This window comes from Condylura cristata, unplaced genomic scaffold (genome assembly GCF_000260355.1).
Source record: "Condylura cristata isolate star-nosed mole 26May11 unplaced genomic scaffold, ConCri1.0 scaffold00006, whole genome shotgun sequence".
Lineage (NCBI taxonomy): Eukaryota > Metazoa > Chordata > Mammalia > Eulipotyphla > Talpidae > Condylura > Condylura cristata.
Window position 1 is genome coordinate 64,592,634 of NW_004567107.1, and position 11,893 is coordinate 64,604,526.

The window sequence follows — 11,893 nt, forward strand, 5'->3', positions numbered from 1 at the left end:
ATTTGAATTGTTGAAGACTCAGCACAAAGGCATTTTTATCCTCAGACCTTTTGAGTACATTCTCACCAACTGGTCTTCATTCTAGAAGGCAGTTGGAATGCAAAGCAATGGGGGGGGGTCACACAGGTGACAGGGCTACAGCAGGCCCCCAGATGGGCTACCCCTGCAGGACCTAATCAGTAACAATGATGCAGAGCAGGGAGATGCTTTCATTTGCTTTTGACAGCCCGTCATAGTGGCTGTGTGCTTTTGACAACCACAGAGGCACCTCCCGAGGATGGAGTATGTGGCACTCCTCCAAAAACCTTCCCTCTACATCACAGGCATTTGTAGGAGCTCTGAGGAATTGTGCTTATGTCCAAAATGTACTGTATTCCTGAAACCTACATCTTAAGCTTTCATTCCATCGAAGTTGCTCCACTGGGGTCCAAACACACCATGGGAAGCCATCATAGAATCAAGCCTGACCTTCATCTATAGTGAACGTTAAAAAAGGAGTCTCCTCTGCTCAGTTCCCTTTCTCCATAGTCCAGGGTGCGGCTGGAAGGGTTTAAAAATGTTAACCCATCTGAAATATGGCTTTACGCCCCTGGAAAACACCATCTTCCCCTCCTTTACTCTCTCCTTGACACACACATTGAAAATAAGGAGCACACACAGGTGTTTCTTTGCGTAGAGTTAGAGAGTACATTTGGAAAGAGTCCTGCCTTGCTTGCACATTAATGGAATTGATGGTGGCCTTTTTTAGGGGATGCAGAGGCTTGGTGACTTTTGAACTCCTTTTACCTGGACTGCCTTTTTTTTTTTTTTTGAAGTATGAACTGAGAAATCCTGAGTGATTTCCTTACTGAGTGCCACCAGTCAGTTGGGGACGGTGCTTGGCGATGGTTGGGAAAGGCACAGGAGCTTGGAGTGGCTGTCAGGCTGGGTGCGTTTCACCCTGGGAGGTATCAAAGCAGATCCTGCGTTCCTCTGTGGCCTTCTCCAACCTAGTTTGCTTCACTGGGTCTTTGGTGCTGTAGGTCTCGTCTCAACTTTTCTTTGTCATGGTTTTAGCTGCTGTCTCATCCTTAGAGAGGACTGGGTCCTTTATGCCCTCTTCCTTTCAGTTAAGGATTAATACAATATTGCAAGTGTTTCATTTTATTTCCCATGGCAGCTTTTGTAGCTTCTGGAAGGTTGGAGCTCTAGTGAGTACAGGGCTGCTTTTACCAGAGCTTTCTGTTCTTAGCCTTGGAAAGTGTGGTCCCTATAAACTGGCCCTACAAAGTTTGGGTTTGAAAAATGTGACCCTTTCAAATGAATGGTAGTTTGGAAGGGTCATTCTTGCTATCAGCCTTGCAGGTCATTCTTATCTGTCAGCCTTGCAGGTCATTTTTATCTGATCCTCTTGACCCAAGGAATACTGGAGTCTCCTTCAGGAACTGAGTGAGGGAGGAACTAGTAAAGCTGCTTACAGGAAGCAATAAGCAGAGGATGAAGAGGATGGCTCTACAGGTCCTCACCAGTGCCTACTTACACAGGTAACTATCCTGGCCAAACAAATTCTACCTGAAAAAGAACCAGGAGATATATTTGCAAAATCAGAGGCTCTGAGGCTTCCTACTGGCCCCTCACCTTGGTCGAGTAGCTACTCTGATTGGAGAGAACGTCACTGCACCTGCTTCTCTGCTGTTCACTGCAGCTTTGAGTCTCCCTGGGTCCTGGTTCTCTGCCATAGGATGTTGTCCCATCCTTGCAGGGGCTGAGGCTCAGGCTCCAGGGCCCTCCAGGCTGGGGCTGCTCATATTGGCCTCCAGCTGAGCACACAGCACCTGAGTGTCGGCCACAGCCACGTCCCACTGAGCTGTGAGGTACTGAAGGCCCACAGGATGATTCCAAGTTGGAATACTCTGGGTCTATGGCATGCCCTTAGTCTAGATGCAAGCACTTTGTTAAGGTGGATTATTCTGGGGCACACGGGATGACTGGGGGAAAGAGGGGGACAGGGGAGTTCCTGGAGCATTGCTTTCCCTTAGCTATTTAGATTCATAAAAGATGCCTAAGCACAGATATTCTTTGTTGTTCTTTATTACTGGATTCCTTTGTTGAGAAGACTTATGAGACTTCTCAAGTATATCTCCAGAAATTTTTTTTTTAAGGTAAAATTTAGTTTGGCAAAGCTGAGTGTTTGAATAAGCAGGGGGGGCAGACGCCTGGCTCTTTAAAGCAGCAGCAGCATTCTCCTGCACTTCAGTCTGCACAGTCTGCACCAGTGCCCCTGGCATCTTGAGAGCCTGGCCCAGGACTCCAGTGCCATTTAGATGAGGCTGGGCTAGCAGGGCCAGGCTGTCTCTGTGATTACAGATCAGCTAGTGATCAGCAGGGCCATGGCCTGGGAGGTCGCACATAATAAAGAGTGAGAGGCCTGATGGCAAGCCCACAACTTGAATCCAGTTCCTCAACGGCTTCCTAAGAAGACACAGGGCAGGTGCTGGTCAGAGCAGTCACTGACAGCATCTGGTGAGGCTTGTTGCTACTGGTCAAGCCCTTTCAATATTTAGGGTATCGCTTCCAGATCAATCTAGGAGTTGACTGCTGCCTCCACATCTAGCAATGGTGAATCAACTTGCACCCCCAAATTGAAAGGCCCCCTGGGTCTCCGGACAGGTTGCAACATGTGTCAGGGGCCTGTTACAAGGTTCTCTGCAACTACAGTGATCTCTGGATAACAGCTGGCAAGCCCCACTGATGCTGGAACTGCCCTTGCAGTAGAGGCCCGCCTAGGCTTCTTCACAGCTGGCCAGAGCTGAAATGGGACATTGATATGGGCTAGTTGATAGATGGAAAAGCCCTTATTCAGGAATATGGAAAGAAAGTGGGGAGACTGAGGTGAAGGACAATTTAGATAGTATAGATATTAAGGAGAAGTCACTTACAAAGAAACCAGGGCTCCTCTTTTGTGGAGAGATCTCCAAGGGAGACAAAAGGGCAATGGTGCAGAAGAGAAGACCCGTAGAAAGGTATCTGAGTCCAGTGCTGCTGCACACACTGAAGCCTCCGTGTGGCCCCAGGCAGCAGACAGAGGTTACTGGGAAGCTGAAAGGTGTTATGGGTAGAGCAAGAGTCCTGAAGATTGGGATTTGCTTGCAGTGGTATTTGCTGTGGGCCCACAGTGGATCGTTCAAAAACCCAGACAATGTGGGTACTGGCTGGCCCATTCTTTCAACAGAGGCTTTCCATGTAACATTCATGATAAACAAATGGCAATACTCTGTTAGACTTGGACAGTCTGGTGGGCAGGAGGGCATTGTGACATGAGCAGTCACAAGAACTTTTCCACAGGATTTGGGAGCCTGTAGGTGGAGAAATGCATGCATTCATGTACGTGCATTTAGTTACCACAAGGCTGTTGGGACACAGGAACAACAGGTGAAGGAATGTACAGCAGTGGGGTTTCTTAGGTGTGTGAGCCACAGAGAAAAAAGAGAATCAGAGTATTCAAGGGCTGCTAACCTTGTTTTTCCAAAACACGTTGTGTGTCACGTTTCATGTCCTGATGGCTCACAGTCATCCCAGTCTCCTCCAGATGAAGACAGAGCTCCTGTGTCACTAGACACCTTTGGTACTTGAAATCCCTGCCCCAGCTGGCAGCGTTTGGCCCAGTAACCATGGATGCAGACTGCATCAGTTGATGGAGCAGCTAACTGAGTAAAGGATTTCTTGTCTGTTATTTGGACACCTTTCAGGTAGAAGAGAATGCTCTTTGGAGCGTGGGGAAATCTGTTTTTGTTTTCTTTTTTTTTAAGAAACAAATTAGACATGGCCATCCTGTGTATGCAAGGGGAGCCCTGAGGTGGCCCTGCTGAAGATGAGGAGGTCAGGCTGGTCCCCCCACCAGCAGACGCTTGATGTCCCGAGCCACAGCATTGCAGGTGTTGCAGCTGGGGTCAGCACACTGGAGCGGTTGCAGTCTGCCTCCTCGGATGCCTGTGGTCTACAGATGGGTCCTGCCCTGCCCCAGTCCTGGGCTCTACACTCCCAGTCTGTCTGTGCCACTGCCTTTCACATCAGGCAGCATAGGGTTGGCTAGTGAGGGCCTGGGGCTGTGGGCATTGCCCCAGGGAGGAAGATTGGGAGCCTAGGGCTTGAGGGGAGGGGCTGAGGGTGAGTGCTCTGTGACCTCGCTCACAGGTTGAACCAGCAGAAGGGAACCAGGCAGATGGGGTGCCAGTGGTTAGCTAGTTTGGTATCTCCAGGAACACCACCAGGTGTACCCAGAGGCAGCCTCATTTGGGGCAGAGAGGCCACAGCTGCTGTTCAGTACCCAGCATGAGAGATGAGTTCCTGGTGGGATCTCTACATCCTGGGGCTACAGTGTGTCCACAACCATCAGTGCTTGGAGGCCAATCCCATCTCTGAAGATCTTTAAGCAGAGGCTAAAATGACAGGCTCCTGTCTGAGTGCTGCCCCAGGAAGTAACTTCACTGGAGACAGAATCAGAGGAGGGATGTCAGCTGGATCCAGCCAGACCCCAGGAGACTTCCCTGAAAGGTGTCACTGTCAAGTGACTATGGTGATAGGCCGGGTCTGTATGGGCTTACTTTTCTACTCTGTGGACCCGATGATATCTCCTGTGGCTGAGTGCAAACCCATGTAGAGTCTTTATTACTTACATACTAGACAGGTCCTGGATTCTAGGCCTATTTGTTCCTGACCAGAGCAGAAGTGGACAGTCCCCCTCCTGAGATGTGTGATACCCTTGCTCTGGCTGCCTTTACAACCACTGTCCAGCCCCTGTTGTCTCACCTCCTCCCAGCTACTCTCCCTCCTCATCTAGATTGAGCTGAGAAATCACCACAGGCCACAGTGGGAGCTGGAAGTGTGCAAAGAGCCAGAGATCACCTTTTCATGAGAGAGAGCAGCTCCCTGGGCTCGTTGGCTTCTTTCCTGGAACATCCCCTAGCTGAGAAACCAGGAGACAGGGTTACATGGAGCAGGGGAGGACCCGGGATGCCCTAGAGGCCTCTGAAGGATCGGGGCTGAAATCCCAAAAATCAGTGCATGAGGCACATCTGTGCACAGAGTAAGTGCCTTCAATGTGCTTCCCTCCCCAATCTCATTTGGTCCCATGGTCACAGTGACTGTGTCCAATTCATGGGAAGAAGACTGAGGGTAGAATGACTTTCACAGGGTCATGGAATTAGCCACAAAGGGCTTTTGCCTGATCCCCACACCTCATTCTTGTGGCAAAATTTTGGAACATTTTCTAAGTCCAATTTCCTATGTAGGAGAAGTTTCTGGGAGAATTTGGGGAATTGAATCCTTAGGTTTTTAGAGCATCTGGCTCCAGACATCAGGATCATAGAGGGACAGGGTCAGTGAGAACATAGCCCACAGTGGAGGGATTTTGGGGAGAGACTGGCACTTTACCTCTTGATGGTATAACATTAGCCCTTTGTTTGACTCTCCGGTGAAACTTAAAGACAGAAAAAAGAGTTTGAAGCGTGGACACCCTTTTCATATCTAAAATGAGATTAAAAACTTATAAATACTTCCCCAATTTTTTGGTATTTCTATTTTACACATTCTTTACTCCCCCTCACACCTTTATTAATTATCCCATCATTTCATTTCCTTTGTCTCTTATTTTGGATTCACTCTGAGGCTCTTCCATACTCCATACCTCCACCCCATTCCCTAAATAAGTTTTGTAGAGAGATCAGAATGAGATGGGAGGAATAGTAGAACAGATTTAAAAAGATTAAAGTGTGGGTAGTAAAGTAGCCAAAAAGTCCCTAAATGCTTGCCAACAGAAGAATCATCCACATTTGGAGCTGTTCTGGGATACAGTAAGGAAAACTATCTGAAAAGAAAGCTGGGGTTCAGATTAACAAGAGACGAGGGGGGGGAGGAATCTCCTTATTTGAGGCTTAATCAGTTCAGTCATAGTCACAATCTTTCCCTACCCAGCAACAGCTCCTGTTACATTCCAACTTAGTTACTTGGTCCTTTTTGACTCGCCAAATAATGAATATAGTAATGATGAAGGAGCCAGGTGCACAGGGATGTCAACATTCCACAGAACAAAGGTAGGGCTTGACATAAATCACCAGCTGTCCCTCTTCCTAGGCATTCAGGATCTTGGAACTTAGTGCCTCAAAGTTCTAGACCTTGTCATGTCTGCCTAACAGAGGAACCAGACCACTAGCCTGTATCACAAAGCCCTCCTGTTTCATAAGACAAGCACAGTACCTGTCTTTCTTAGGTGAGGTTCATGTGATTCAGTGATCAGATGAGGGGGTCCTATTATCTAACGGGTTGCAAAGCCTGTATCTAAAGGCACCAAGCCTGTACTCTATTACCTGTACCCTGATGAATATTCTCTCCTTTATGAGAAGTCTGCACCCCTGCTGCTGGGACATTCAGCCTCCCATCAGCCTGACCTCTGGCCCTAGGTAAAACCATCAAATTAGCAAACTTCCACCTGCTCCACCCAGTCCACCATTTACCAGACCAGTTAACCCACTGTCATTACGCCCAAGTGCTGTGAACGCCTGTTTAGTGTCTCCCCCACCCTTGCTCATCTGTCTCTGAGTGAGTTAGAGACAAAAACAATTAATGGCCTTTACTTATTTATTGCAGAGTAAATCTTTAGTATAGATTTCTTTATTGATTTGGTAACCACTTAAGGAAGTAGCTTGTGAGGACAGGTCAGCAGATCGGTGTCTTCCTAAACCAGGACACACACACCCTCATTTTCAGTCATGTGGGTATGGTCTTCACATTTGCCCTATTGCCTCATGGTTCACAGTAACCAGCAAACACAGGAGACGGGCATGTCAAATGCCTCTGTGGATTCTGGAGGTTCCAAACAACTTGAAAGGATTCACTCTCATTTGTTTCTAGAAGACTTGCTAAAGCCCTATCTTGTTTTCATGCTAATGCTTCAGTGTTACAATTACTGTAATATTAGAATTTCCTTAGGAAGTTGTCCAGTTATTGAACCACATGGACCAAGATTTAATTCTAGCTCCCCAAAGAAAAATTTTCACACACATGCCTTAAAAAAAGTTTTACTCAAAACTTTACCAAACACCATAGAAAGGCCAAGGTTCCTGGGCTTGGCAAGGACTGTTGTTGCTATTCAGCCGCAACATTTTTATGCTTGTGCCTCTCTGTTAATGTCCAAGACCTACGATTTTCAGGGTGTTGAACACGAAGTGCGAGCTGTGTCAGGCTGCGCTCACACCGCGGCAGCCCTGTGCAGGCGTGTAGCAGGCAGGCGGGGACGCTAGGGGGCAGCACCTGCACACCCAGTGCTACAGTGGTTCACGTCCTGGCTTTTTATTACAGTGGAAAGCTTGTGCGACATAGATATTCTGGTTTCACCCCAGACTTAATGCGTCCTAATTTCTATGGGCAAGGTCGAACAATTTCTATACTCAATAATAATAAAAAATAACCCTTCAGATGAGACCACTGGTTTCTTCTACAACCTACCACAATGAGGTGTTTTAGGGTCTAAGAGTATGACCTCTGTGAGTTGTGTATTTGGGAGCAACTGGCCTGAAAGATCACTATAGTTATGTTCTTCCCATATTTAAAAAATACATATATATATAAATATATATATACACGCACATATACACACATATCTATGTATATACACACATATCTATATATCTACATATATACACATATATCTACATATACACATATGTATATCTGTATATGTGCACATGTGTATCTATATATGTACATTAACATTGCATTTGTTTAAAGTGTACAACTTAATTATTTTACATCTATATCAAAATGATTACCACAAATTTAGTTAGCATCTTTTACATACCACCGTTACAAATTCTTTTTCTTGTGATGGGACTTTTAATATCTATTCTCTTAGCAACTTTTAAGTATGCAACACAATACTTCTAACTCTAGTGACATCATTAGACCCCCAGAATTTATTAATCTTATAACTGGAAGTTTGTGCCTTTTGATCACTTTTACCCATTTTGCCCCCAACCCTTCTTCTGGTAACTATTAATTTGTTCTCAGTACAACTTTCTTTTTTTAGATTACATATAGAAATGAGATCATATTCTGTATCTGATTTATTTCACTTAGCATAATGACCTCAACATTCATTTATGCATTACAAAAGCTTTATAATTTGGGCTGCCTCTGGTGGTGCAGTGGGTTAAAGCACAGCACTGTGAAGCTATTTGCAGCCACTGCAGCAGTTCAATCTCCAGTCAGGCAGGTGACCCACATGGCACAGCAGATCTCTCCTGACCTGCCCACTGCTCCCCTCAGCAGTGTATTTCAGTACATCTGCCTGGTCTGCTCACCACTCTGTTTCTGGTGAATCTTCTCACACACCACACCTGCCCCCCCCACCATCTCTGGCCCCAGATAAATAAGTCTTGAAAACAAAAGTTTTATAATTTGATATCATTAGCATCATGTGTTTGCTTTTGTTGCCTTTTTTTTTATATTTATTTATTTATGCTTACAGAACTGGGGTACAGGCCAGAGGTGTGGTGGGTGAGAAGATTCACCAGACAGAGTAGGGAGCAGGACAGGCAGATGTACTGAAATACATTGCTGAGAGGAGCAGCGGGCGGGTCAGGAGAGGTCTGCCTCGCTGTGTGGGTCAGCTCCCTGGCCAGGGATCAAACTTGTGCTGCAGCAGCTTCAGGGAGCTTCATAATGCGGTGCTTTAATCCATTGGGCCACCAGGGAGAACCCGCCTTTGTTTTTGATGTTAAAAACAAACAAAAACACTGCCATTGCCATGACTGGTGTCACAAACCTTCTGTTTTTATCTAAGAGGAGTTTTACAATTTCAGGTCTTCAAGTCTTTAATCCATTCTGAGTTGGTTTTTGTGTATATCTAAAAAGGGATCCAGTTTTCTTTCTTTTGCATGTAACTGTCCATTTTTCCTGACAACTGACTGACTGTGTGTGTGTGTATCTGTACATACATGTGTATGAGAGAGACAAGGAATTGACTCGTGATGATGATAACTGAGAAGTCCCAAAATGTGCTATCTATAAACTGGCTACCAGGAGACTCGGTGGTGTAGTTCCAGACTAAGTTCAGAGAAGACTGATAACTCAGCACAAAAAACAGACACATAGAGCCACTTCTCCCTCACCCTGCCACCTTTTGTTCTATTCAAGCCTCTAAAGAATTGGATGAGGTCCTCCCACATTGGGGAAGGTAATCTGCATTACTCAGTCTACCAATTCAAGAGTCCGTTCATCCAAAAACTCTCACAGACATACCCAGAATAATGTTTAACCAAATATTTGGGCACCCATGTCTCAGGTAAGTTGACACATAAAGTCACACCCTCCAACTTTATTCTTTTCAATGTTGATTGTGTTACCATATAAATTTTAGAATCAGATTATCAATGTCAACAAAAGAATCTACCAGGATTGTGTTGGCTCTAAATCAAGGGAAAATGCTATCCCACTCTTAAAATGGTCCTCTGACCTATAAATAAAGTATTATCTCTTTACTTACAGGGTCTTTAAATTTCCTTAGAATAATTTTTTAGTTTTCAATGTATAAGTTTCTCACGTAGTCTGGTAGATTTATTCCCACATTAATAATATTTTCGTAAATGGTATTTTTCAAAATTTCAAAATCTTATTGTTAAAAGTACATAAAAACCCAATTGATTGCTGTTCATTGATCTTGTATGCTTTAACCTTACTTAGCTCATTTATTAGTTTTGATAGCTTTTTGATAATTCCACTACATTTTCCAGTCATACTGTATGCAAACTAGGCACAGTTCTGTTTCTTTCTTTCCTTGCCTGGTTAAACTGACCAGAACTACAAGTGAAATGTTGAAAATAATTGTTGAAAGTGGATCGCCTTGATTTTTCCCTAATCTTCCAACAGAAAGCATTTGGTCTCTCACTATTAATATGTAGGGTTTGTTTTATTTTTTATAGCTATATTCTTTATCAGTCTGTAGAAGTTCCCTTCTATTTTAAGCTTGCTGGCAGTTTTTATGAGGAATGGATGTTAACTTTTATCAAATAATTTGTCTGCATCCGTTGAGTTGATCCTATGCTATTCCTTTTTAGTTTGTTAATAGGGTGAATTCCAATGATCAATTTTTTTTTTTTAAAGATTTATTTATTTATTTGTGCATACAGAACTGGGGTACAGGCCAGAGGCTCAGGGGCGGTGAGAGGCTTCACCAGAGACAGAGTGGGGAGCAGAACAGGCAGATCTACGAAGTACACTGCTGAGGGGAGCAGCGGGCGGGTCAGGAGAGGTCTGCCGCGCCATGTGGATCTCCTCCGGGGCAGGCGGTATCGAACTCATGCGGAAGTGGCTTCAGCTTCTTAGTGCTGTGCTCTAACCCGCTGCGCCACCAGGGAGGGCCTCAATGATCAGTTTTTTAAAAAGATTTACTTATGACACAAGAACTTGGGTACACGCCAGATGTGAGGAGGGTGAGGAGGATTCGCCAGAGAAAGGAGGAGGATTCACCAGAGAGAGTGGGGAGCAGAACAGGCAAGATAGACCTGAGGGAAGCAGTGGACTGGTCAGGAGAGATCTGCCATGACACGTGGGTCATCTCCCTGATTTAGGATTGAAGTTGTGCTACAGAGACTGAAAATTGCTTAGTAGAGCTGTACTTGAACCTGTTGTACCACCAGGGAGGGCCCCCAATGATCAGTTTTTGAGTATTAAACCAACACTGCATTCCTGGGAGAAAGTCTCTTGGTCGTGATGTATTTTGCATATGCATCTTTTATAGGTATTATACTGTTGGATTTGTTTTGCAAATATCATTAAGAATTTTTGCATATAGGGGCCTCCTTGGTGGCACAAGGGGTTAAGTCTCAGCACTGTCAAGCAATTGTCAGCCACTGCAACATGAGTTTGATCTCCAGCCAAGGATCTAATCCATGTTGCACAGCAGACCTCTCCTGTCTCACCCACTGCTCCTCTCAACAATATATTTCAGTGGATCTTCCTATTCTGCTCCCCATTCTGTCTCTGGTGAAACACCCCCTGCACCCCAGCTTTCTATGCTTATATAAATAAATGAAAAAAAAATCTCTAAAACAACAAAAAGGAATTTTTGCATATGAAGAATATCAGTATCTGCATATGAAGACTAACAATATTTCTGTATTGTCTCTGCCTAGATTTTGTGTCAAGGAAATGCTGGACTCAGGATTGTGTTGGCTCTAAATCAAGGGAAAATGCTATCCCACTCTTAAAATGGTCCTCTGACCTATAAATAAAGTATTATCTCTTTACTTACAGGGTCTTTAAATTTCCTTAGAATAATTTTTTAGTTTTCAATGTATAAGTTTCTCACGTAGTCTGGTAGATTTATTCCCACATTAATAATATTTTCGTAAATGGTATTTTTCAAAATTTCAAAATCTTATTGTTAAAAGTACATAAAAACCCAATTGATTGCTGTTCATTGATCTTGTATGCTTTAACCTTACTTAGCTCATTTATTAGTTTTGATAGCTTTTTGATAATTCCACTACATTTTCCAGTCATACTGTATGCAAACTAGGCACAGTTCTGTTTCTTTCTTTCCTTGCCTGGTTAAACTGACCAGAACTACAAGTGAAATGTTGAAAATAATTGTTGAAAGTGGATCGCCTTGATTTTTCCCTAATCTTCCAACAGAAAGCATTTGGTCTCTCACTATTAATATGTAGGGTTTGTTTTATTTTTTATAGCTATATTCTTTATCAGTCTGTAGAAGTTCCCTTCTATTTTAAGCTTGCTGGCAGTTTTTATGAGGAATGGATGTTAACTTTTATCAAATAATTTGTCTGCATCCGTTGAGTTGATCCTATGCTATTCCTTTTTAGTTTGTTAATAGGGTGAATTCCAATGATCAATTTTT

General features: G+C 44.2%; 1 long non-coding RNA gene across 1 annotated transcript in view; it reads left to right on the forward strand.

Moving 5' to 3' along the window:
* The first annotated feature begins 1,387 nt into the window (after positions 1-1,387).
* Positions 1,388-11,893, forward strand: part of LOC105853330 — a 42,377-nt gene continuing 31,871 nt past the window's right edge. The window contains exon 1 of the long non-coding RNA XR_001145176.1: positions 1,388-1,523. This is a non-coding gene — a long non-coding RNA (uncharacterized LOC105853330). The remainder of the gene's footprint in view (positions 1,524-11,893) is intronic.